This window comes from Pelodiscus sinensis, chromosome 7, assembly GCF_049634645.1.
Source record: "Pelodiscus sinensis isolate JC-2024 chromosome 7, ASM4963464v1, whole genome shotgun sequence".
NCBI lineage: Eukaryota > Metazoa > Chordata > Testudines > Trionychidae > Pelodiscus > Pelodiscus sinensis.
The window spans coordinates 61,286,583-61,311,081 of NC_134717.1; the positions used below are offsets into that span (position 1 = coordinate 61,286,583).

The 24,499-nt window shown below is 48.8% G+C and overlaps 1 long non-coding RNA gene across 1 annotated transcript in view; it reads left to right on the plus strand.

The window, feature by feature from the left end:
- LOC112546470 (uncharacterized) overlaps positions 1–12,653 on the plus strand; it is a 93,993-nt gene extending 81,340 nt beyond the window's left edge. The window contains exon 3 of the long non-coding RNA XR_003090166.2: positions 10,899–12,653. This is a non-coding gene — a long non-coding RNA (uncharacterized LOC112546470). The remainder of the gene's footprint in view (positions 1–10,898) is intronic.
- The last annotated feature ends 11,846 nt before the right edge of the window (positions 12,654–24,499 follow it).

Consider the following 24,499-nt stretch of genomic DNA (forward strand, 5'->3'; position numbering starts at 1 on the left):
ATTCAGACCTTGGGGGAGCTGTTTGACCTTTAATCGGTGTTTTGTTTTATTACGTTTAGTAATGGTAATATCATTGTCAGCTATGAATAGACAGGAGTCCCTCATCCTAATAGTAAGTAATAAGTTCATAAACATGAACAACCCTCCGACATAAATTGATAAAATGAACCTTCCACATAGCTAACATTTAAAATGCACATTAGACCAAAGGTTTTACTGGCATTAAGCATTTGTATTAGAGTGGCACCAAGAGGCCTCCACGGACATCAGGGCCCCATTGCATGGCATGTCCTACATACACATAGTGAGAGACAGCCAGAGCCTGTGCTAAGAAACGCATCTCAGAAAGACGCAAGACAAGACAAGGAAATCACTTGCGCTTATTGATGAGAAACTGAAGCACAGACTGATCAAATGTCCAACCTCTCCTATTTTGGGCAGTAATTTATCAATTTCTTTTGTTGTCAAAATACAAAATGGATCTTAGTTAAAAAGCGATCGCACGTCTGGTTGATGCTATAACGTTAGGAAGCTTCAGAGGGGGAGCTGAGTTAGTCTGTAACTGGAAAAAACTTAAAAAACAATGAATAGTCTAGCAGCACCGTAGAGACTAACAGAATATGGAGATGGCATCATGAGCTTTCATGGGCACAGCCCACTTCTTCAGCTGACTGGAGTTATTAATGGTCCAGTTTCTAAATAAATAGGAGATGGGGAGGAGAGAAGAAAAAAGAAGGAAAAGAAAGAAAAAAGGGGGCAAGAAATAGTCAATTAGAGTGTCCATGCTACATGAAGCTGATAGAGACAGCACTAATTGTTCTTAAGTTTGGTTTTTTATGTCATTAGGCTGTGGAATGTAGAGGGTCATCCAGCCAATGTCTTTGTTCATACCTCTGTGATAGGAATCAAACTTGTAAATGAAGCTAAGTTCTAAGGCTTCCCTGTTCAGTTGGCTTGTGGAATTGGCCTGAAACAATACAGTGACGTTGAGATCCATTAACGAATGCCCAGGCAAGTTAAAATGTTCCCCAACAGGCTTCTGGGGGTGGCCTATTCGGATATCGGGTAGGTAGATGCAAAGCAGCTTACAATGACCTAACCGTGGAAGTGTCTACACTTCCATTTCACTCCTTCCCCCACAACGTCCCTGCTCCGCTGACTTCATACATCCACCTCCACAAGCAGCGTGGAGTCCAGGCTGATGTAGTCAGGTTTATCCTTGTGGCCATGACCAGATTTGGATTTCCTGGGGCCCCGTTCCAGACTCTGCATAGTCAGCATGCAGCTGGAGGTCTCCAGCCAGTCAATTTTCACTTTGTCATCTCGCATCACAAGCCAGCCTCAACAGTGTCTCTTTGCTGGAAAAAACCCCCCACCCAATCCCAGTTCCACCCACTCGGCAGCTTTTCTCAGCAGGCTGTTACTGGGCTGCACATCAGCTCCTAACCAGCAGCACTTTCCCTCTGTCCCTCCTATTTTAGCCTGTCTCGGCTGGATTCATCAGGGCCAGGTGTGCCGTGAGTCAGACAAATCTGCTCCATGCCTCCAGGGGAAAACCCTGCCCATAGCCTCCCCTCTGTCCTCAGCCTTTTGTAGCTACCGACCCAATGCTCTTGTGACATGAACGGCTCAGCACATCTCCCCCCGGGTTCTCTTCCTAACAGCAGTGCTGAGAGACATGCCCGGACGGAGCATTCTTATGTCTGCGTCTAGGGAGATCGCCAATGGAATTTATTACACACACTCAAAGAATTGGCAGGGGCGGTCAAAATAAGACGGGGCCGAGGTCATCCAGCTCCCACAGTTGTGTGAGCAGCATTTTATTTGGATAGAGGTAAAGGTCTTGGAAATAAGGGAAGGGATGCTGGATTGGAAAGCAGCCCCGCGCCTTCCCAGCGATCGTTGTGGTCAAGAGCCGTCACATGACATTTGTAAGCCATCGTATAATACTTTCCCGTGTTTTCCCGGTGCTAAGCCATGAGCCTTTGCCTTGTGGTCTAAGGCAGGGCTACTTAACATGTGGCCTGCGGCCCATTTGTTTGTGGCCCGCAGTGCAGTTTGGGTTTACGCAGGGCTCAACATGTGGCCTGCAGATGGGATCCTTTGAACGTGGACTCCACTGGGAACACGCTCCACAATGGCGAGGCATCTCCCAGGTGGGGTGAGATTGAAAGTTGCAAGCGGACGGGCTGGAACAGGCATGTACAGGGTGTCGGTGTTTCTAGCCTCCCAGGGAGGAGGTGCTGGGAGCTCTGGAGCATTGTGGGAAGTGCTTTGTATTCATGCCCGTCAGTGTGAAAGAAGCTATTTGCATATATATTTGCATGTAAATGCAACCACACTTAAGTTGTGGCCCTTGGCATGTGCCGTGAGTATCACTGTGGCTTCCGAAGTTGAGTAGCCCTGGTCTAAGGTCACAAAACGAGCAGCATGAAGTTGGCGTCAATCCTTCTTTCCTGAGCAATGCCAGAGAATAGTGCCACGAGCAGAGAGGCTGCCAGGCCTGCCAGTGGGAAGCAACTGTCCGGAGAGCAGCTGGCTGGAGCTGAATCTAGGAATGACAGACGTGGTGGTGAGTAAAAGGGGAAAGTTCAGCGAGGAGCTAACTCAACTCCTGGCATGGCCTCCACAGGAAACATCTGCCCTTGGGGCTTTGCTGCGTTCAGTTCCTCGTTAACCAGGTGGCAACAATAAGAAACGTTATCTTCCCACTACACATTGCCCCGAGGCCTGATCTCAGGGCCGCCTCAGATTCTTCCTCATTCTGGCCGGCCCTGGCTCGGCTCTGGACATACCGCCATGTAAAGCGCAAGACGGTTGCTATGATTGCCATAGTACTTTGCTGCTGCAGGGGGTCCATGTTTACCTTGCTATGGCATCTGCACAGATAATCAGGGGGGAAAGGGTGCAAAAAGATGGTTTGCCATTTCTTTCAAGCAAGGGAGGAGGAAGGAGACAAATGCATTATGAAATGCTGACGACATGTACCCAGAACCACCCGCTGCACAGTTTTGGTCCCAGAATGCAAAGGGACGACAGGAACTGTGCAGGGATGGCCCTAGACTAGCTGCCAGCAACTGGTGCCCTAGGTGAACCATGCAATCGGCACCCCTACCTCCAAACCCCTCAATGATATTGTGCCACCATTTGGCGCCCAATTTAACTTGGTGCCCTAACTGACCGCCTAATTCACCTATATGGATGGGCTGCCCCTGGAACTGTGGGATAGCTACCCACAATACATTGCCATGAAAGTCAACGGTAGCCACCCTGCTGGAACCCACAACGACCATGCTCCACACAGAAACGATCAGCGCAGAGGGTAATAAAAGAACCGGAGTCAAAACTTCCTCTGGGCCGGAATGTGGCAACGAAAGGGCTCAGGATGAATCTGATCAGCTCCCCACCTCCGTGCAAGTGCCATATGTTACTGCAGAAGGTGCCCAGAGGAACCGGTCCTCTAGAGAACACACCACCAAGTAATCAGGGTTTGAGCAAAGGAGCCACAGGGCAGCAAAAGCACCGTCCAGAGAGGGATCATTGGAAATAAGTCATTGGGCTAAAGGGAAGATGTGTGACGAGAGTGAGGACTGGTTCAGCGTGGGAAGCGGTGTGTAGAGTGGGGAGCCGGTTAACCGGTTAACCAATTAAGGGGGATCCCAGGGTGGGGAATGCTCTAGCCCGGGTGACACAGCCTTCAGCTCCTGGGGAGTTGCCACCACCTGAACCCCCGCGGGGCTGCTGGCTCCCACACTGGCTCATCAGGGCCAGAGCAACCCTGCACCTGCAGCAGGCTCTGGGTGGGGTTCAGCTGCCAGACACTTGTTAACCACTACCCGGTAAGCATCACCCGTAAAGGCTGCTCCAGCGTGCCAGTTAACCAGTTACCCCTTCACAGCCCTAGTGGGGAGAATGCTAAACGGTGACTGGGAGTGGAAGAGGGTGTTGATGGGTGAGGAGGGAAGGATGAAGCACGACACTGCGTAAGGCGCTGTCTGCGGGGACTTGTCAGACTCGCGAGCAACATATGTACAGCTCAGTGCTGCCTGGCAGACGGATCCCTTTCAATCTCTCCGGCAGAGGGGCCGATTCCGAAACTGACCGTGAGCTTGAACAGGCCTTGCCTGCTCACTAGCGTATTCAAACGCGGAGCGAATTACTTTATCTCAACGCCCCTTGTGGCCTGTAGACTGTTACACCGGCTCAGTTATTGTCATGATCTCCTTCCCAGTTATTTTTCCGTGCACTCGGAATGTGTTTAACAGGTAAGAGCAAGAGTTGGCAGGAGTCACAAAACAAAACAAAAAATCTCTCTGTGCTCTGCTCATCACATTCAAGTCAGACTCCTGGCTCCTTTGATTCAGCGCTCCCTAGGGGCTTTGGCAGCCCGTGAATGCTCACTTGAGCTGCCTCCCCTTCTGAGGAGCAAAGAGTTAAGGTTGGCTCTCTGTGTAGGAAAGGGCCTTGAAAGTGTGTTGGTGAATTATTTACAGCCTGGGGGGTGTCAGCCCCATGGAATACTGGCAAAGCCCCCCACAGAAAACCTCTGAGCATTGAATGTACCTTAAGGGGATCTTCTAGTGCCATGGCAGGGGTCTCTCATTGGAAGATATGGAGCTTCCTTGAAATAAAGGCACAGCTCTATCCCAGGAGAGCAACAGGCCTTGGGGTTAGATTGTGACCTGAAGCCCAGTCAGCCCTGAGCAAGAGGCCTCTCTGAGGCACGATCCCTCCCTTGCTGTCTGCTTGCTACAGGACAATAGTACGTGGAGGTAACGCACTGGTCAGTGTATGTTACATGCCACACTCTGTGCCCGACCCCCAGAGGACAAAAGTCTGTTCGCTCAAGCTGTAGAGACTCATTGCATATAGTTCGGGAGGTTCAACCTCTGGCGTCAGCCAAAATGGCTGCCGTCACCTGTCATCCCCTCATGCCTAATGAGTGTAGGAGGGAAGCCAAGGCTTGACACATCCCCCATCCTCCTTCACAAGAGGGAGAAAGAGGGCACACAGCTGTGCATGCCTGGCCACCCACGCTGGGTGGCCTGCACGGGGCATGAAGGGGAATTTACTCCCTCGGGGTACGTCTACACTACAACGTTAATTCGAACTAACTTAGTTCGAATTAGTTAATTCGAATTAAGCTAATTCGAACTAATGGATCCAGACAAAAAACTAGTTCGAATTAGCGTTTTGCTAATTCGAACTAGCATGTCCACATTAAGTGGACCCTGAACCGGGCTTAAGGATGGCTGGAAGCAGTGCCGGCAGAGCATCAGAGGAGGATTAGAGCGTGGAGATGCTGTCTCAGGCTAGCCGAGGGCTGTGCTTAAAGGGTCCCGACCCCTACCCTGGACAGACAGTTCTCAGGGGTGCCCCGCTTGCAAAGCAGTCCTGGCTTGGATTGCCCGGACTACCCACACTGGGCACATCACAGCACTCGGCCATCAGCCCGGCTGCACTTGCCGCGGGCTGCCATCTGGGGAGAAGGGGTAATTGGAGGGCTGCAGGAGAGCGTTCACCCCCAGAAGCCCGCAGAGCCAGCCCAGTCCTCCCCATCGGGGGCTCGTGCCCCATTCCTCCCTCACCTCCTTCCACTTACCCTTCCCTAGCCCCTCTTCTTGATGTACAAAATAAAGATAATGTGTCTTCCAAAATGGAATCTATCTTTATTGAACAAAACTGGGGGAGACTGGGAAAAGGAGGTGGGAGAGGGGAAGAGAGAGGCTGAGAGAGGGGAGGGCAACTACAATGATCAGGGGTTGGGAGCAGGTCCCATATGAAGAGAGGCTAAAGAAACTGGGACTTTTCAGCTTAGAAAAGAGGAGACGGAGGGGGGACAGGATAGAGGTCTCTAAAAGCAGGAGTTGGGTGCAGAGGGTGCATACAGAAAAGTTCTTCATTAGTTCCCATAAAGAAGGACTAGAGGACACCAAAGGAAAGGAATGGGTAGCAGGCTTCAAAGTAGTAACAGAAAGTTGTTCTTCACAAAGCAAATAGTCAACCTGTGGAACTCCTTGCTGCAGGAGGCTGTGAAGGCTAGAACTAGAACAGAGTTTAAAGGGAAGTGAGATCAAGTCACTCGTGGAATGAGGAGTAACTAGGAAGCCTAGTCCGAACTACCTAGTTCGTGCCGCATGTAGTCATGCGGCACGGGGTTCGAATGAGCAGGGATTTAAAAATGGCGGCGCCCAGTTTATGCAAATGAAGCCCGGGAAATTCAAATCCCGGGCTTCATTTGCAAGTGCGGTATGCCTACATTACCCCGCTAGTTCGAACTAGCGGGGTAGTGTAGACATACTCTTATTTCGGCTTTAGCTCTGCTGTGTAGACGTGCCCTCATTGAAGTCAAAGGGAGTTAGGTGCCTAAATCCCTTTGGACAATCTGGGCTATAGTGTCTGAAGCTTTGTCCCCCAATCTGCATCATATGGCTAATAGAACTCCAATATCTCCTAGGAATGCTGGGAGGACAAAGTGAAAGAATGTGGCCCCAAAAGTAGTGGCATATGTGTGCCCCCCAAAGCTGGCTTTGTCTTTTGCGGAGGTGGGTTTTCACATTTAGGTAAAGCCTATGGCACCAACCCTGAAAAAGAAAGTCATGAAGTTAAAGGGCCCGGCTGCTTTGGCGAGAACCAGCCTAGAAAGTAGTCCCATTTACACAAGTGCGCTCGTGACTGTAATATATACAAGGAGGAGACTAGGCAGAGGTCAATATTTACCATTGGCTTTACCATCTGGATAAGCAGGATTTTATCAAGGGACCAATGCGACAAACAAAAGGGTAGGTTCTAAATGCCAGTGGTGAAGGGAAACTCGGGGCGGCTGTATGTTTAGCAGTGGAGTAACTGTTTGTTCTGTGATAGCTGTTGGTGGAATCTGGCTGCCAGATTCCTAGAGTGGCCAGGCAAGGCAGAGCTGGTCAAAAGGTTACAGGAAGAGCTGGGTTAGGTAACACAACCTGAACTCAAACTGACCCCAAACCAAAGCTTTTCTTAGGGGCTCTGAAAGTTTAAGGGTAATTCAAGATGCACACCTCCAGCTACGAGAATTGCATAGTTGGAGTCGACGTACCGTGCACTGATTTTCTGGAGCAGCCCCACAACAGGAGGTCAAAACTCTCCTTCCCTTACTCCTCGAGACAGTGAGGAGTACCGTGATTGATAGGGGCACTCTCAGCATTCAATTTAGTGGGTCTTTACTAGACCTGCTAAATCAAACCCTGAAAGATTGATCACTGGAGCATCGATCCAAGACATTGCCTTAGTTAAGTGCAGTCTAAACCTTTGGTTCAGCTCTACTGAAGTCAATGGAACCACCCCTGAAGATCTTTCTTTCTATAAATTGACATAGATCCATCAATTTCTATATACTTATGTCCATTTAGGTCAGCTGAGAATCCAGCCCCATATTCCCTTTCTTTTGTGGTTTTATAGCTCCATAGCAAAACCAACATACAGTATGTCTGCAAGACAACTTCTAGGAAAAGTTCTAATTCTCATCTGTGCTAGTGATATTAGGTCTTTCTCTAACGTCTTACAGGAAAGATACAAAGAAAAGCAAAAACAAAGGTTATAGATAAATACTTGGCCCTCTTAATGACTGCCGTGATCCCTCAAGCTTCACATAAAAAAAAAACCCAGGGTTCTGCAGAAAGTGGTGTGACAATTCATCAGATAGCCACCTTTCCCTCTGAGTCTGCATTATAAACAAAAGCAGCCAGCATGATATAAGGGAACACCGTTGTGTTGGAGGTACCCTCTTTCAGAGGACATGAAAACCACACTTCCAGCCAACTATAGCCCTGAAAGAGTCCAAGGAACTGCTTGTACACCATGGGAGGGCTAGGTAGAGTCAGACCGTTGAGTGCTGTTTGCAAAATTAAGGAATGGAAATGAATTTGTCGGAGGGAAACTGTGTTTTCGCAGTCTTGCTGATTATGCGCTTAGTTCAAAAGTCGAAGCCAGAAGAGAGCGAGATGAGCAGTCCTCTCTTAGCAACACCAATATTTTGTTTCCCCTATACACAGCAATCACTTCATGTTTATTTTGCTGTAATTACATTTTGCAGACAATGATGTCATTTGTAATGGAATCAGAGCAGAAGACAGACAAGAGAAAATGAGTCTTAAGCATTGTAGGGCTTGCAAGGCACCCTGTATCGCTCTCTCAAGGCAAGGCAATTACCGCCTGATCCGAAGAGATGGCCATCGATGTCACTGGGCTTTGTGTCAGGTCTTTAGTTCTCTTTGGAGATAAAATTGGAGTCCAACCCTGCATGCTACTCTGAGTACCAAGATCTGGTTGAAGGCTGAATGAATCATGATGGGTTTAGTCCTGGGGATGGACTGACGTGGAGGGGTGGATAGGAAGGATCTGGAGGCTTATTTTAGGACACCTATGTGTTCTGGCATGAAAATCGCCGGCAAAAACAACTCACGCAGGATGACAGACTCACAACGTTCCAGACTCAAAGCGGTTTGGGATGGAGATGGCTGGAAAGGAACAGCTGAGATTTCCTTTTAAAATCTTGCCCCTTTTCCTGGTTTCTGTCAAGCAGAATGTCAGAGGCCAAGTTTGTTGCTTGACAGACATAAATAGGTGTGATCCCAAATTCTGGGAAGCCTGACGCAGCTTCACTGCATCATGAAACCTCATCTCTTTTGGGACTACTTCCCCCAGCACTATCACCATCAAATAACATACATGCTGGCAAATACAGGGCATCTCCCAAGCCAACAACGCAACCTCTCCAGCCTGCCGGCCCTCCTCACATCAGCTTCCTTCTGGCAGTCCTCAGGGTGCTCTGTCACAAAGGCCTCCATGGGGCAGAATGGCCTGGGGGTGCAGGAGTGGTTACGATGATGGCGAGAGTGGGGAACCTTGAAGTGATCACGTCACGGCACCAGTGAGTTCCCGAAGGTGGGAGTGAGAGGCGGTCGTGGCCAGAGGTGGGTGCCCAAATAACCTGCCCTCCCCCCCCCCCCAGGGAAAGCAGAGTTCACCTCAGCTGAAGGCATCCTGTCCTGCTTCTACCCATCCTGCACGTCAGCCCCACAGATCTGTTCCCTGCCAGGTCTCGCCTTATTCTGCCAATTCCCCCTGCAGTTATTCAGGGAGAAGGTCGGGATTTACTGCCGAGGTGTCCTCACAGGTCTCTGGCTCCATCAATGATGAGAACCAGAAGGCTCAGTGTACTCAGTGATGTGGGCTGTGTCGACTTGTGCACTTAGTCTCCACAGCAGACCCCAAGAGAGCCCCCAAAGACCACAACCCAGATAAGGATCGAAGGTGCCAGGCCAGGTTTATTGATAAGCAAAGTACAGGAATAGTTGTCAGTAGACTCTAGTGAACCACTACACATATCATAGAATCATAGAATACTAGGACTGGAAGGGACCTCAAGAGGTCATCGAGTCCAGTCCCCTGCCCTCATGGCAGGACCCAGAACTGTCTAGACCATGTACGTACCGCATAGCAATGGAATGACTCAATCAATGGAAATTTCCACTGCCCCCTAGGTCATCCAAAGACTGTCCCCCCAAGACATCACTTTATATACAGGTACAAACAACTCACACCTCACTGCTGATGTATCAGGTTGCCACCGTCTGACGTTGTCAGGTTAGCACCCTCTGACGCTACTTAGATACCACCCATCACCCTGTACCTCGTGGTTTGATTAGATCATCTTCATCCATCATGCTGTCATTTCAGACCCGTTCCTGAACCTGGATCTGTATCTGTGAGGAACGGGTACCAAGGTCTTTTTTAAAGAGCTAGTGGTATCATGTGATTTCAACGTATCACCAGTACCAATTACTGTTCTGCAGTCGGTACCTAGCACCAATTAGTGTTTTTCACTCTCAGCCCTGTTTGTGCCGAGTTCTGTCCGCAGGGGCCTGCTTCGTGTTCACTGCTTGGCTTTGCTCTATGTTAGCCATGTTTTGTCCGTTGTTAGCTAGGCCTCAGACCAGGCCTATGCTGCTTGGGCTTATGTTTTAGGCCCTCATCTTACTACACCTCCGCCCAGCTCACATGATGCACAGCAGAAATGGGCAAGACCACGGGGATAACGCACGTCAGAGCCTGGATCCCCAGAGACCACAAGCAACCACCGGGCAGACGGAAAACGTGCTAGACCAATCCCACGACAAAACTCAGGGTGTGGTGTAGACTTGCATTCGTGGCAGGACAGAGGACAAGCCAGCAAAGGGCGCATAGTTTATGAACCTGTAATCCTTCAGGGGAGGGGGTCTCCCGCCTTATCTGCCCCAATTTCCCTCCACCCTTCCATTCTCCTTATGAGTCTCTCATCTCCATAGGCTACCAGTGATCCCAAAAGAAACCATTGCTGTCCTCTGGGGGCCAGTTTTCCAAGCCCCACAAGTGCTACCCTAAAGAGTTAAGTGTGGGTTAAGCGTGGCTGTTATCGAAGGGTGAGCAAAGGCTGTGTCGTTAATTCAAAGCCCTACGTTGAAGGGCCTGGTGGCTACATTTGCTCTTCAGGTCAGGTGAGGTGGGATAATATTCAGTGATCATCCAGAGCTCTGCTTTATTCTGTGCCTGGTTCCAATGGGCTGTGCAGAACAAGAGAGGGTGGCTGGTGCGAAGGTCTGAACTGGCCATCAGAAATTGTGCCGACTCAGCGCTCTCTGCCCCACACGGAGTTGGAGGATGCGGCTTTAAAGGCGCTAACCCAAGGCATTAACACTGGTGAGCTCGGGATCTGGTGAGAACTGAATTCAAGTCACGTTCGTCCGTCACACATTGACTGGACCTTTCCTGTGTGGTAGATCTTAACAAACAACTCAGGTCAAGCCTTTGGCCTATTTTTAAAATTAAAGCAATGCACAGTGGTCATTAAAAAAAAATTAACAGCAGCGTTTTTTTTCCCATAGCTGAGGTGTCCCAAGTGACTGACAGCATCAGAGAAGACCGGGAGAAATTATTTCCACTTCTGCTGGCTTATCTCCAGTGCCATGATGCCTACAAAACATGACCGGCGAGGCAGAAGGCCAGTTGTGAGTCATGACTATGCTCCGTGGTCAACGATACGCATATTTCACTGATGTCACCACCTTCTCCTCCTTTGCCTTCGCTGCTAGGGTGTGTCGTCCACTTCTTTGTAGCCTAGGCCAGCTGCACAAAGCTGCGGGGGCTTCACCACAAGAACTGTCTTTTTGGTATGTGCTGTACAAACAAATCCATATCACAGTGAGGCTCTGATCCCTGAATGGGACCCATAGGTTCTGCCTTAACACAAGCAATGTGCTGGGAAAGTAGATAATCCACTCCAAATCCCTTCCCCTGATAACTGATTCATTTCCCTGGGTACAGGTTTGTCCTTCCGAATCTGAGGCCAGGTCTACACTGGCAGAGAATATACGCAGTTCCAGCTACGTGAATTGCATAGCTGAAGTCGACATACCTTGAGCAATTTTCTGGGGCAGCCCCTCAGCAGGAGGTCTATGGGAGCAATGCTCCTATCAACTTCCGTTACTCCTCTCAAGGAGTAGGAGTACCGGTGACAAGGGGGGCACACTCAGCATTCAATTTAGCAGGTCTTTACTAGACCTACTAAATCAAATCCTGAAAGATCGATCGCCAGAGAGTCGATCTTCCAGGAAGTGAAGATGTGGCCTGAGTCTGGAGGGCCAGGAGAATAGCAGAGCTTGAAACAAGGATTAAACCAAAAAGGCTTCCAATATGAGGAGGAAGTTAAAAGTTGAGGCTGGATTGGCACTTGAGACATCAACTGCCATTTGAGCTAAAAGATAAATAGAGCAAGGGCTGAGAGCGTTAAATTCCTGCCTAGACACCTGGAATCAACTTGCAAAGCAAATACACGATCAAACAAACTGGATGGATATTTTGAAGCAGAGGAAAACTATAATACATACCCTGTTTTTGAATTGCGTACGGTCATAATTAGCTATGCCGCGCTCAAGGCGGTCTCCTCAGCTGGATACCAAGAAGCTAAGGTCAGGGGATCCAAGGATCAAGAGGTGAAATGTCTCGGACACAAAAGGAGATGGGAGATGTTTAAGCTGTTTTTATTGTTTTCCCACAATGGTGAAGAAGTCATTAGCTTCCAGAGGTTCGGTTTTCCTTCTAGTCATACCGACATCAGTGCATGGATAATGGATAGGAGCAGTGAGGGGGCGTTCAAAGGGTAAATTCCACTGGCTATAATATATTTTCATTGGCTGAATAAGATGCATGATCGGCAGGTCTCAAAGATGATTTGGAGAGGATATCTCTATGCAGAAAAAACCCGGTAAACAAGAAAATATTGTTTTGCATTATTTGTTTTTGTTTTTCCCTTTGTTTGGCTGCCAGCAAACGAGATACTGACCCCCCACTAAAACCATTGTTATAGCTAATGGAAAATCATGGAAATTCACAGAAACCCAAGTCCTAGTTATTTGAACTTGCGAGGAATTTTTCAGGAAAACACCTTTTCTTATTGTTTGAAAATGCCAATTTGTCAGTACAAAACCTTTTCACAGGAAAAGGTCAGCCTGAAAATGTTTTGAAATTGTCACATTTCATTTAAAAAGTTTCTACTTTCAAAAGCACCGTTGGAAATTTAAACTAATAATAGTAATAATTAATAATAATAATAATGAAAAAATCAAAACAAAATGTTTTAACTGACCCAAAATTGTTCTGGTATTTTGGATTGTGAATATTTTTCCTGGCTAAGGATGGGAGGTTTTTGTTTTTTTGGTGTAGGTTTTTTTTTTTTTTTTTGGTGGGATCGAAAAACTAGTTTTCTGTGTATATTGCTCTATGCCATATTCTATGTAAATATGCATATTGCATTCTTCGTTTGCCATAATGTAACTAGAATGGCCAGCTTATACTAACTCCTTTATAACTGAGCCCCTTTTGTGTTTTAAAGACCTTCCTTGGAATTATTTCATGCAAAGTTTAGGGTATGAAGCAAAAATTAACACTCATAGACATAACAAATGTATACATAAAACACATCCAAATGAATTCATTTTCAGCATTCATTCTCACATACACGATCAGCAGAATTGGCCAGCATGAAACAACATAGCTATTTATGACACTAAATTTTACAGGTCCCAGTCTTAGCTGGTGTAAATTGCTGCAGTTCATGGAGCCATGTTTACTTACAGCAGCTGAAGATCTGATCCTTATACTTGCCACACCATATGGTGAAAGTTTTTGTGCAAAAATCCCAACCCTCTAGTTCTGTTTATACACCTTCTCTGGTGCGCAATCATTTCACAGAATTCAGACAATTACGTTCTAACTTACAGGACACAGGTAGGACATAGTAGGGATAAATAGTGCAGAAATCTGGCTATTCAACAGCTGAAGAGAGGAAACTAAACAGCGTTCAGGGTCAAAAGTTGGGGTGTATCCTCAACACACATTGATTTATATCACAAAGGAAGAGATACTTCATCCCGGCAAGTTGCAGTTTTGTGAACAAAAGAGCCGCAGTGGTGGGGTCGTGTGCAAACTGCAGAAGAAGTTACACGTTCCCAGAAGAGTCACAAGGAAGGTCCAAGGAAGTAGAGCACAAGGCTGATCGTGAACGAGGCTGGAAGATGCCATTTTGAAGGATCTGAGCTGCCTTAAACCCTCCCATGCTGACCCTTGCTGAAAGCAAATGACCAGCAAGGAGTTGTTCGAAAGAAAGATGCATTCTAAGCGCCCCCATGACTAGGGTTGCCAGGTGTCTGGTATTGACCCGGACAGTCCGGTACTTTTGCCTCCTGTCCGGTAAAAAAATTAATAAAATATCGGACACCTGAAATGGCTGGTATTTTCTGGTTTCATTCCCTGCCAGGAGGAGAAAATACCGGATACTTGGCAACCCTAAGATACACTCGGCAGCTGGGCCCAGCCCCTGTCCCATGCCCTCCCTTGGGCCCGTCCCCCCATCCCCGGGCCCTCTGCTTACCTGCAGGGAACTCGATCAAGAAAACAAGATGGCCACCCTCAAAAAAGACCTGAAGCAAGAGGAAGCAAGAGGAAGCAAAGGGAAGCAATGCCTTCCCTGGGTCTTAGTGCTCAACCTCTCCTGTCTCGCACTTGAAGGGGTCATGCTTTTTTATTGTGGTTTTTTTTTTTTTTTTTTGCTTAATAACTTTCGGGGTCCTTTTATTTTTTGCTCAACAACATTGGTCTTCCCCCCTTTTTTCCAGCTCAACAGAATTTTTTCCCTGATGTTTTTTTCGGGGAGGGGGAGGTGTTCAGTATTTTTGGTTAAACCATCTGGCAACACTACCCATGACTTTCCCGTAGCCATGGGAGCCTGCTGCTGTTGGGAGTGGGACCATGGGTGGAGCATCATCATCTCTTTGAATCTTCAGGCCATACGCCCCTTCCTAGGCATAGCCTATTTCTTTCTTACCTGGCCATGCATGTGGGACGAGACCCATGGCATGGAGCTGGCACCCCCTCCTGCTTGGAAAGGGGAAGATGATTAGGTCCAAACCAGAGGATCTGCCTTTAATCTACTCTGATGTTCCCTGGTACCTTGCCCAGAAGGATCTCCTAGAGGGTGGGTGTGGTTTCATGTTGGAATCTTAACGAAATGTCCAGCTTTTAGAAGTCCCCCTCCCCTACAATATACTAAGGGAAATGTATGTTTCATCCCAAATCTGGGCAGGCTAAAGGTTCATGCCTGCGCCCATTTAAAGCAATAGCAAAAGTATCATTAACACCAGTGATTCCAAGCTCCACTCTCCACCGGTAGCCCTGTCAGCAGATGCTATTACTGTGCTCTGACTAGTCCCCTAAAATCTAGGCCATAAACTCTTGCATGTGGTATTTTGCACCGAGCGCTGCAGACACTGGAAACAAAACCCACTGTGGGACACAGGAGGGTTAATCCGATGCTGCAGATGGTTAAAATGTAACCAGGAGACGCACCGCACATGTAAATTCCATGGAAGCCCACAGGCTGCTACATGTGTTTCCCGTTACAGTCCGCTAGGCAGCCGTGCTAGGTTTCCCCAACGAAACGTCCTTTTCTACATTCTGAATGATTTGCAGTAACGACAAACATGTGCCTCGGTTTTTGTTACATTTGAGTCCATTGTTTGCATGAGTGATTTAGTGCATTTCTCCCTCCTTTCCCACCCGAGCAATCTGGTTTGGGGTTTTTTTCCTCTTGCCTACACTGCTGTGGTTTTCTGATAGGCCAAATCCCGCCCCTTCTCCATTCCCTACCACATTTCTTTTTGCACAGTGCCCTACTTTTTATAGAGGGATCCACGCTGGAGGAGGGGAAGGGAAATGCTCCCATGCACAAGCCTGAAGAGATGTTCAATTTCTGTGACTGCACATCCCACGTGAATTCAGAGACATGTTGGGGAATGGTTCCCAGAGCCACTCAGCAAAATGCCAGCTCGCTGGGCCCAAGTGGCTCACTCTCTCCATTTCAGCACAGTTCCGATTAGCCCAGGGTCCTAGAGAGGGCTGATCAGATGCAAATCGCCGTGTTCTTTACAAAACACACAAATACATTTCTAGTCCTCATGACTGTGGAGAAAAAGATTTAAAATGTGACCCAAAGGCTCAGGAATGAAAAAATGCCAGCAGTTTCTGAAGTCTCATGACGTTGATTCAGACCCAGCTGGGGGACTGACTGCTGATTTCTGAATGCTTGGGGTTGTCGGGACCGTCTTCGGGGGGATGTGCACCGGGGGGTAGCGATAATCTGGCGATACAGCTGTGCTTGCATTGGGTAGAGAATCAGAGAGCATGTGATTTCTCTCTCCAAAGTAAGACCAAAGTGATTTGGGAGCTGCTGAGTAGAAACACGGGGTCAGGGGGGTGACGATATTGTGATACAACAGGTGATAGTACCATTTATTTTTGGCCTAAGGTGTTAAGACAGGGCTGGCAAATGCAAAAGATCAGAGATTGCAGCTGGGCTGAGGTGGTCTACATTGTGAGTTATGGTAGCACAGCAACAGACACGCACCGTAGCAATAGCTGCATCCGAGTGGAACAGCTGTGTGCCAAAGCAAGGAGAAAACCACCCCCAGGAACAACGTTCCCTCTCAACTTTTCCATTAATGTGCGGATGTTTTCCATCCAGGTGCAGAATAAATTTTGTTGTGTGCACCGAGACATGTGCGAATGTGCACCCTCAGGATAAACACAACACCTATAAAACCATGGTACGCCCACATCTTGAATACTGTGTACAGAGGTGGTCTCCTCATCTCAAAAAAGATATCTTGGCATTGGAAAAGGTTCTAAAAAAAGCAATTAAAATGATTAGGGGTTTGGAACGGCTCCCATATGAGGAGAGATTAAAGAGAGTAGGACTTTTCAACTTGGAAAAGAGGAGACTAAGGGGGGAATATGACAGAGGTCTATAAAATCATGAGTGGTGTAGAGAAAGTGAATAAGGAAAAGTTATTTACTTGTTCCCATAATATAAGAACTAGGGGCCACCAAATGAAATTAAGGGGCAGCAGGTTTAAAACAAATAAAAGGAAGTTCTTCTTCACACAGCGCACAGTCAATCTGTGGAACTCCTTGCTAGAGGAGGTTGTGAAGGCTAGGACTATAACAGAGAGCTAGATAAATTCATGGAGGTTAAGTCCATTAATGGCTATTAGCCAGGATGGGTAAGGAATGGAGTCCCTAGCCTCAGTCAGAGGGTGAAGATGAATGGCAGGAGAGAGATCGCTTGATCATTACCTGTTCTGTTCACTCCCTCTGGGGCACCTGGCACTATCCACTGTGGGAAGACAGGACACTGGGCTGGATGGACCTTTGGTCTGACCCAGTCTGGCCGCTCTTATGTTCTTATGCCCATTCTAAGGTCATTCTACAGGCAATGAGTCACGGTGCTTTGCTGCCAACACGGTTCTCTCTCTCATCCGCACGCTTTGTTGCTTTGTCCTGTAAAGCCCTCTCGCTCATTTCAAGTTCTTTTCCTGAGAAATAGAAGATGCATTAGCCTCATTAGCGCTGTCGTAACACTCCCCTCTCTCGATGTATAAATATATCCACCTCCTCGGATTCTTTCACTTCACGCATCTGACCAAGTGACCTACTGCCCTAATAAATATGTTAGGGTATGTCTACACTACCACCCTAGTTCGAACTAGGGTGGTAATGTAGGCAACCGGAGTTGCAAATGAAGCCCGGGATTTGAATTTCCCGGGCTTCATTTGCATCTTGCCGGGCGCCACCATTTTTAAATGTCCGCTACACGCGGCACGGACTAGGTAGTTCGGACTAGGCTTCCTATTCCGAACTACCGTTACTCCTCATGTAGCCGCGCGGCACGGAGTCCGCACTGGCGGACATTTAAAAATGGCGGCACCCGGCGTGGCCCGCCCCAGGCTACACGTCAGCAGCAGTGGTCGGGCCAGGCTTTGGCAACGCATGCACTGTGCGCCCCGGGGGCCGGCCTGTGTACCTTAGGGGGGCGGACCCGTACACCTTAGGGGGGGCGGGCCCACACATGCGCCATGCACCCGGGGGTGGTGCCGCACGCCCGGGCCTGGGGCACCAAAATGATTCAGGCTGGCCCTGCTCACGGATATACCTATCTAGTTTGACAAACTGCTGCTGTCTGTGGAAAGTAATGGGAGGTTGGCTCCGAGTACAGCAGCTTCCGGAAGCCTCGGTGCAGATGGGCTCGGCTCTGTGCAAATAGCTGCACGCGCAGAGAGGTCTCCCTAAGGGGGGAGGGTCAGGTGTGTAGGAAAGCTTTCGGAGCAGCGATCCGTGGCAGAAGAAAAGAACGGCGCGCAAACATTCGGCAAGAGGGAGCCTTGACAACATCTCCCCAGGATTGCCGTAGAGCAACCAGTGCGCTTGCTGTGAGTGTCTGAAGCGTAAAGCAAAGGCTAACGAATCAAGAGAGATTGCCGCACGGTGTGTGCTTGTAGCAGGAAAAACCCACTGTGTTGCTTCATGTGGCATGCTGGGCCGCTTCGATACTGTCATTGCCACCCACACTCAGGGCTCGGGCAAGGGGATGGGCATAGGAGAGGATACAGACTGTGGGGTCTGGAAGGACATTAGGGAGAGGGGGGATTCGGGGTTGGGGTGCAGGAGGGGGTTTCCAGCCAATGGGGAGCTGTGGAATCAGTGTTCGGAGCAGGGATAGCGCATAGAGACCTCATGCCTTCCCCACCGAAGGGCCACAGGGATGTGCCACCCACTTCCAGGAGTAGCCCGGGGCCAGGGCAGGCAGGGAACCCGCCTGAAATCTGCTGCACCACCAGACTTTTAGTGGTTTAAAACCTCCTGGACAGGGCACAGGAGCCCCCAGGAGAGAGCGCCTGATTCCAGGAGACTCCCAGTGAAAGCAAGCGGGTCGGCAATGCGACTGGCAATCTGCACGCTCCCTCCTGCGTGTGAACTTTTGTGCTGTGGGAGTAGGCTCGGGACGGGGATCTGATGCACCAGGCAACAAGACTCTGCTAATCAGCACGCAGATCCACGGCCTGCAGCTGCCTTTTCTCAGAGAGGATCTGCGACACATCAGAGAGAGTTTCGATAAGCGCCTGGTCGAGGAGCAGTGGCGTGTGTGACCCAGTTCAGAACCCCTGCTCTGCGGAAGCCTCTCCAGCCGGAATATTTTACAGCTGCCTGAAGCGGACAGCTGAGACGCTTGCTCGCGCAGCTTGCTGAGTAATGCTGTCCTTGCCGTGGGCTTTTGCAAGACAAAACGTCAAGATACAGCATCAAGGAATGAGGAGGCTTTTGCCTGTCTCTAATGGAATACAGGTGGAACTCTCTAATCCGGCACTCTCTGGTCCGGCAACACCCGTGGTCCCATAACATTTGTTTACAGCTCTCAGTGTTCTGTGCCGTGATGTAGCTTGAATTTACCCCAAATGTCTTCTAACCGCCCAGTAAGCAGTGGAAGTGTTGGTGATGCTGCTAGACAATATTGATCTCCTTTGGTTCAATACATTCTCTGCTTTGGCACCAGTTGGATCCCAAAGGTGCTGGACTAGAGAGGTTCAACCTGTGATATTCGTTACACTGGAGAACTTTTAGACATATTAATTTCTAATGATCTCTGTCAAAAAGGAATCAAATGCAATTTCAACTGAAAACAATTCCCCCCGCCCCTTTTACGGGGATGTTGGCTATGTTCTCAGAGGACCTTGTAAATATATTTGCTTATGTCCCCCACCGTAGATCACAAGAGACTTCAGTGTTGTGTAGGCCTCATGCTGGTAAATTTCACTCGGCCAGTTCAGCGTGTCTTTGAACAAGACGAAGTAGGAGAGTCAGTTAGAAGGATTTCTTATAACTATCATAGTGAACTCTGCAATACTCTGAGGCACCTGGATTGCCAACACGGTAAGTCTGTGCAATGCCTAGCACCGCAGGGCCCTGATCCCAGTGCCCACAAAGAGCAATTCATGCCAAATTTCATACACAGGGCTCTGTGTTGCCGTTTAAAACACTCTGACCAATCTAATTTGAGGCATGAGCAAGGCAACCATGTGTTTGCTCTCCTTCTCCCGAAGCACTGGTTCTGCGGAAGCATCTAGCACTGTGCTGTCGGGGTTGTTTGCTTAGAATGGATCCCACTCTCTCTTTTCTTTGAGCCCCGGCCGCAGCCGTGAAAACCCCAGCTGCAGGGGCATCGAGCTCAGTACCAGCACCTCTATCATTTGGCCGCAGAATGCACGTGAACACACATGGGAGGGGCTGGCTAGTGGGGCTAGCTGTGCGCCCCAGTGGGGGTATATGTTGGCAGGGTGAACATGGGTACAGTCGGCTCCCTCCACTCCTCACCTCTCCCCCAGGGAGGTTTGTTCAGGTTTCAATTGGTCCAGAAAACAGGATCCAGCAAACAGCCGCGTATCTAAGAGAATTGAGACAGATTTTGGCAATTGAGGGTCAGCCCCTGACGGAGCTGCCACTGCACCCGGGCAAAACCCACAAGTGGAAAACCCACAAGTAGGCAAAACCCACAAAGTCGTGATTTGCACTGGAGGGAGCTTGTCTGCCCTCATTAAAATGGACTGGGATTGGGGCAAAGTCCCCATGCTGGCACATGCTCCATGCTCACAGGTATCCAGAGCAACACATAAATCCAATTTAGTTGTCATGCAAAGTCCTCAGACCCAAGGAAAAGCTCATGCAAGTCACAGGTCAGCTTGACTTGAGCCAAGTGTGACAACTGAATGGTTTCCTTAGCTCTGCTGCAGACAAACACAGTAACAAAGCAAAGGGAGGGCAAGAAATCAAGAGCTAACGAGAGGTGGCTTTTCCTTAGCAGGCATTATTTCGGGTGTGTAAGTCTGAGGAGTTGGGCGACTAACTTCTAATAAGCCCTGTTGTAAAAAACAAAACTCACTCCTACTGGGCGTAACATCGGCCTCTGAGCTCCACAGAGTTGCACCCACTAAACCAAGGTCATCGTTGATTCTGCAGGCTCACTCACTCTTGGAAAGATAGGGCGTTCGCGTCTTTGCGTTTGTGCATGCAACTTTTACTAACCCTCCCCCCATCCCATGACTGATGTTTGGCTCTTCTGCAAACTGTGTGTGTGTTTGTGTGTGAAGAACAGGATGCTCGGAACGGAGCCGGCACCACAATGACAAACATTCATTCTGGGCAGGCGATCTCCTTTAGAAATTCAGACAGACAGTAAATATTTAACCAGGGGAGAGGAAAACAGGGTATAGTCTGAAGAACCAGGCAGCCACTGCAGGTGGCATTGTGAATCATGGGCAAATTATTTAGTAGCTTCCTCTTCCTGCAGTCCATTTGGCCCAAAGGGTCTTGAAAGGGGAACGGTTTTCGGTAAATTCAGCGGCAGGCAAATAACTAGGTTTTGATCTGATCTCAACTGTTGCCATCACTAACATTGACATCAACAATTAGGAGGCAATTGCTTGAAGAGCTGGTAAACTAGTCATCGGACACCGAATGGCCAGGCACGTAAAATACCTGAGATCATCCTTTAATTCTATTCCTTCTTATTAGACCCATTAAGAAGGTGGCCTGCTCCAGGTTCGCTGCTCTCCTGGTTATTTACCATACCCACATGGGTAAAGTGCCCATTCCCAGAGGATCTGTCCCATCTCCTCCACCGCCCTCGGCATGGCTCAGTGCGCCGGTGGGGAGTTGAAAGTCCTGGAGCTTCGGTCGCTGTTGGAGCCCTGGGCCCCTTTGAATCTTCGGGCCGCACGGCAGTAACTCCCTTTGCCCCCATCATGGGCATGCCTGGTCAAGTATCTCCCTGCACGCCAACCTGAACATAATTTAGGCGAGCGAGCAGCTGGGCATTAGAACATGGACCTGCTATTATTTAGAGATAGGTGAGAGGTGGGTGCCAAACCACAGAATGAAAAGGGCCCAATTGTAGGAAGTATTGAGCATTTAATCTCTTTGGGTATGTCTACACTTGCACCCTCTTTCGAGAGAGGGATGCAAATGAAGACATTTGAAATTGCAAATGAAGCCAGGATTTAAATATCCCATGGTTCATTTGCATATTCGTGTTGTGGCGCTATTTCGAAATAACAGATGCTGTTAAGATGCGGTTATTTCGAGAGAAAACCCTTCTCTCAAAATAACCCTTATTCCTCATGCAATGAGGTTTGCCAGTTATTTCAAGACAAGAGTTTGCTCTCGAAATAACTGTGTCTTAAAAGCATCTGTTATTTCGAAATAGAGCTATTTTGAGATAGCGCCATAACGTGAATATGAAAATGAAGCGTGGGATATTTAAATCCCAGCTTCATTTACCATTTCGAATGTCTTCATTTGCATCCTTCTCTCGAAAGAGGGTGCAAGTGTAAACATACCCTTCTTTATTACTGTACAACATAATCACAGCTCAGAGGCAATGGGGTTTCTGCGCCGGTTGGTTGGCTGAGCACTGTCTACACTTCAGACACAGCCAGGACGGGATATATCTGAGCTCTTTTCAAGTTATCAAGTCATGAAAGACAGTGCCCAATGGTAACAGAGAAGTCCTAAAACGTGAAACATTTTGCCACTTTCAGAAGCAGGAGTCTGGATTTGGGAGCACTCCCTGTACCTGCTGCGTCTTACCAACAATTTGGAGTAGCGGGCAGCTGTATAGCGAAGACAAAAAGATACACAGGCGCTGTGGGTGGCCGTGTGGTGTGCTGCCCTCCAAGAGACGGGAACCCTGAAGGCCACAACCAGGAATTACAGTGTGGTTCATCATCCAGAGCCATGCAGTTCTTGACCTCTTTGCAGAGCACGAAACATTATCACTGGGCTCATTTTGCTGGAGTCTCCAAGGAGCCTTCGGCGAGTAACAACGTTTACTCCATGCCAGTTTTAATGGGACTCAAACCGTTGATCTAAAAGTGAAAGCCGCTTGGTCCCTCGTTCACTTTTCTTTTGGAAATGCAACACCTGCAGCTCCCACAGCAACTGTACTGGTGGGTGAAATTTCCACAAACGAACAGGAATTTTCCATGCCTCCACTTCTGCATGGGGACCAATCACTCAACTGAGCCCAGGTCTGCACTAGGGAGGAAAGTGGAACTCAGATATGCAACGGCAGCTCAGTGAATACCTTTGCTCGACTTACTGGGGTGTCCCCAATGAAGGAGAAACTTTCCCATTGACTTCCCTTGCTCCTCGTAACCCGCTGGAGAACCCAAGCTGATGAGACCGTAATCAGTGGTCCATTTAGCACGTCCTTACTCGACCCATTAAATCGACCCTTGGGAGATCGATCTCCACAGCGTTGATCTCCCATGAGGTCAAGACAAGGCCTAAGAATTAAAGTGCTGAGTTTATGGCGAATCCATTGGCTGTAATCTCTCTGGACAACTAACCGAGCGAGCAACTACTAGTAATGCACATCCAGGAATGGCTATTAGCCTCCCACTATATATATGAAAGATTTGAATGATTTCTAATTGAATTTGGAGCAATGATTCAAATTAGGAGTCAGCATTCCCATAAGGAAAGAAGTCACAATGGCCATTGCTCGCCAATTTCATCTCCCCCAACCGCCAGCCATGGCAACACACCTTGCGGGATTCCCCAGAGCTTGCAGTCTCAGTGGCCTGAAAGCATCTGTCTGGAGGTTGCCTAGTAATTGCAGACTCGGTGTCTATGGACCTGGATGGAAGATGTCCTCCCTTTGACAGCTCACCCGTGTACGGCTGCTCTGATTGCTCGGAATCTGGGCTCCTCTCAGCTTGTTTCAAGCGATCCCGTGTTAGCATGGCAGCAAGGACTCTCGCTGCACAAATTTGTGTCACCCCGTCCAGCTCCAAAGCTGAACAGCAAAGGGATTGCTGAGAAATGGGGTCTGGAGACAAGAGGAAACAATTGGGTAATCAAACGGTTTAGCTGGGCCTCGCTCTTGCTCTGTACAGATCTCGATCTCGCAAAACCACACAAGGCCTGTGTCATTCACAAAATCCAGCGCAAGCCTCACCCCGGACTGACTCCTCACCACACATGAGCATGTAGACAGGAAGCTCCTTCATTGCGATCGGCTTCAGACTGCGCTGGAATGGGATGCCTTCCTCTCCTGGGGCCGCACACTACGTACTGTCTGCTTTGTGTGTGTGTGTCTGTCTGTCTCCCAAGCTGGTCACAAGAGGCTGCCGGGTTCTCTCTCTCCCCTATTTGCATAGAGGTCTGATGGGAAAACCAGAGCCACTGTACTTCCATTTTGCACAAGTCAGGTGCTGAGTTGGAGAGTACAGGGACTAAATTCTCTCTTGATTTGGAAGCAAGGAGGAGGAGAAATGCATCCGGAACGCTCAAGCAATTCCCCCCAGAACAGCAGGCTCGGCACGTCTGCTGCTCGGAATCCGATATGCCCGAGATAAAAGAAGCTCATGGTGGGAGCTGAACCATTATTTTGATCCGTGGCTTTCTAATACCGCCCCAGGTACTGGTGTGTTTCTCTCCGCCGTCGGTTTTGCTTTTTCTCACAGCTGATCAGCAACGTTTGGGGCTGGTGCCAACTGGCCTGGTAGCTCTTGGCTGCTGTCATGAGGACACGGCTGCTGCCTGTCTGGTTTGGCGGCTTCATTTAAATTTAAATGTCTGCCGCGCTGAGCCGACAAACAGCTGATCAGCTGTTTGTCAGCTCAGCGCGCTAGTCTGGACCTGTGCCGTGCCGACCTGAAAGCCCTTTATCGACCTCCCCATTATTCCTTATAGGATGAGGTTTACCGGGGAGGTCGATAAAGGGCTTGCAGGTCGGCGCGGGAGCGTCCAGACTAGCGCGCTGAGCTGACAAACAGCTGATCAGCTGTTTGTCGGCTCAGCGCGGCAGACATTTAAATTTAAATGAATCCACGATTATTTAAATCGCTGCTTCATTTCCCTTTGCCGAACAAACAAATCCACATGGCTCCGTCGACGGAGCCATGTAGTCTAGACGTACCCCTTAAGAACCCATTCAAGCTCTTTGTCCTCAAAGAACACCTAGAACAATAGATGCACCTTGATTGGTTTTGTGAGAATCCATAAATTCCAGGTCTCTCAGACCAAGAGCAGGAGTGGA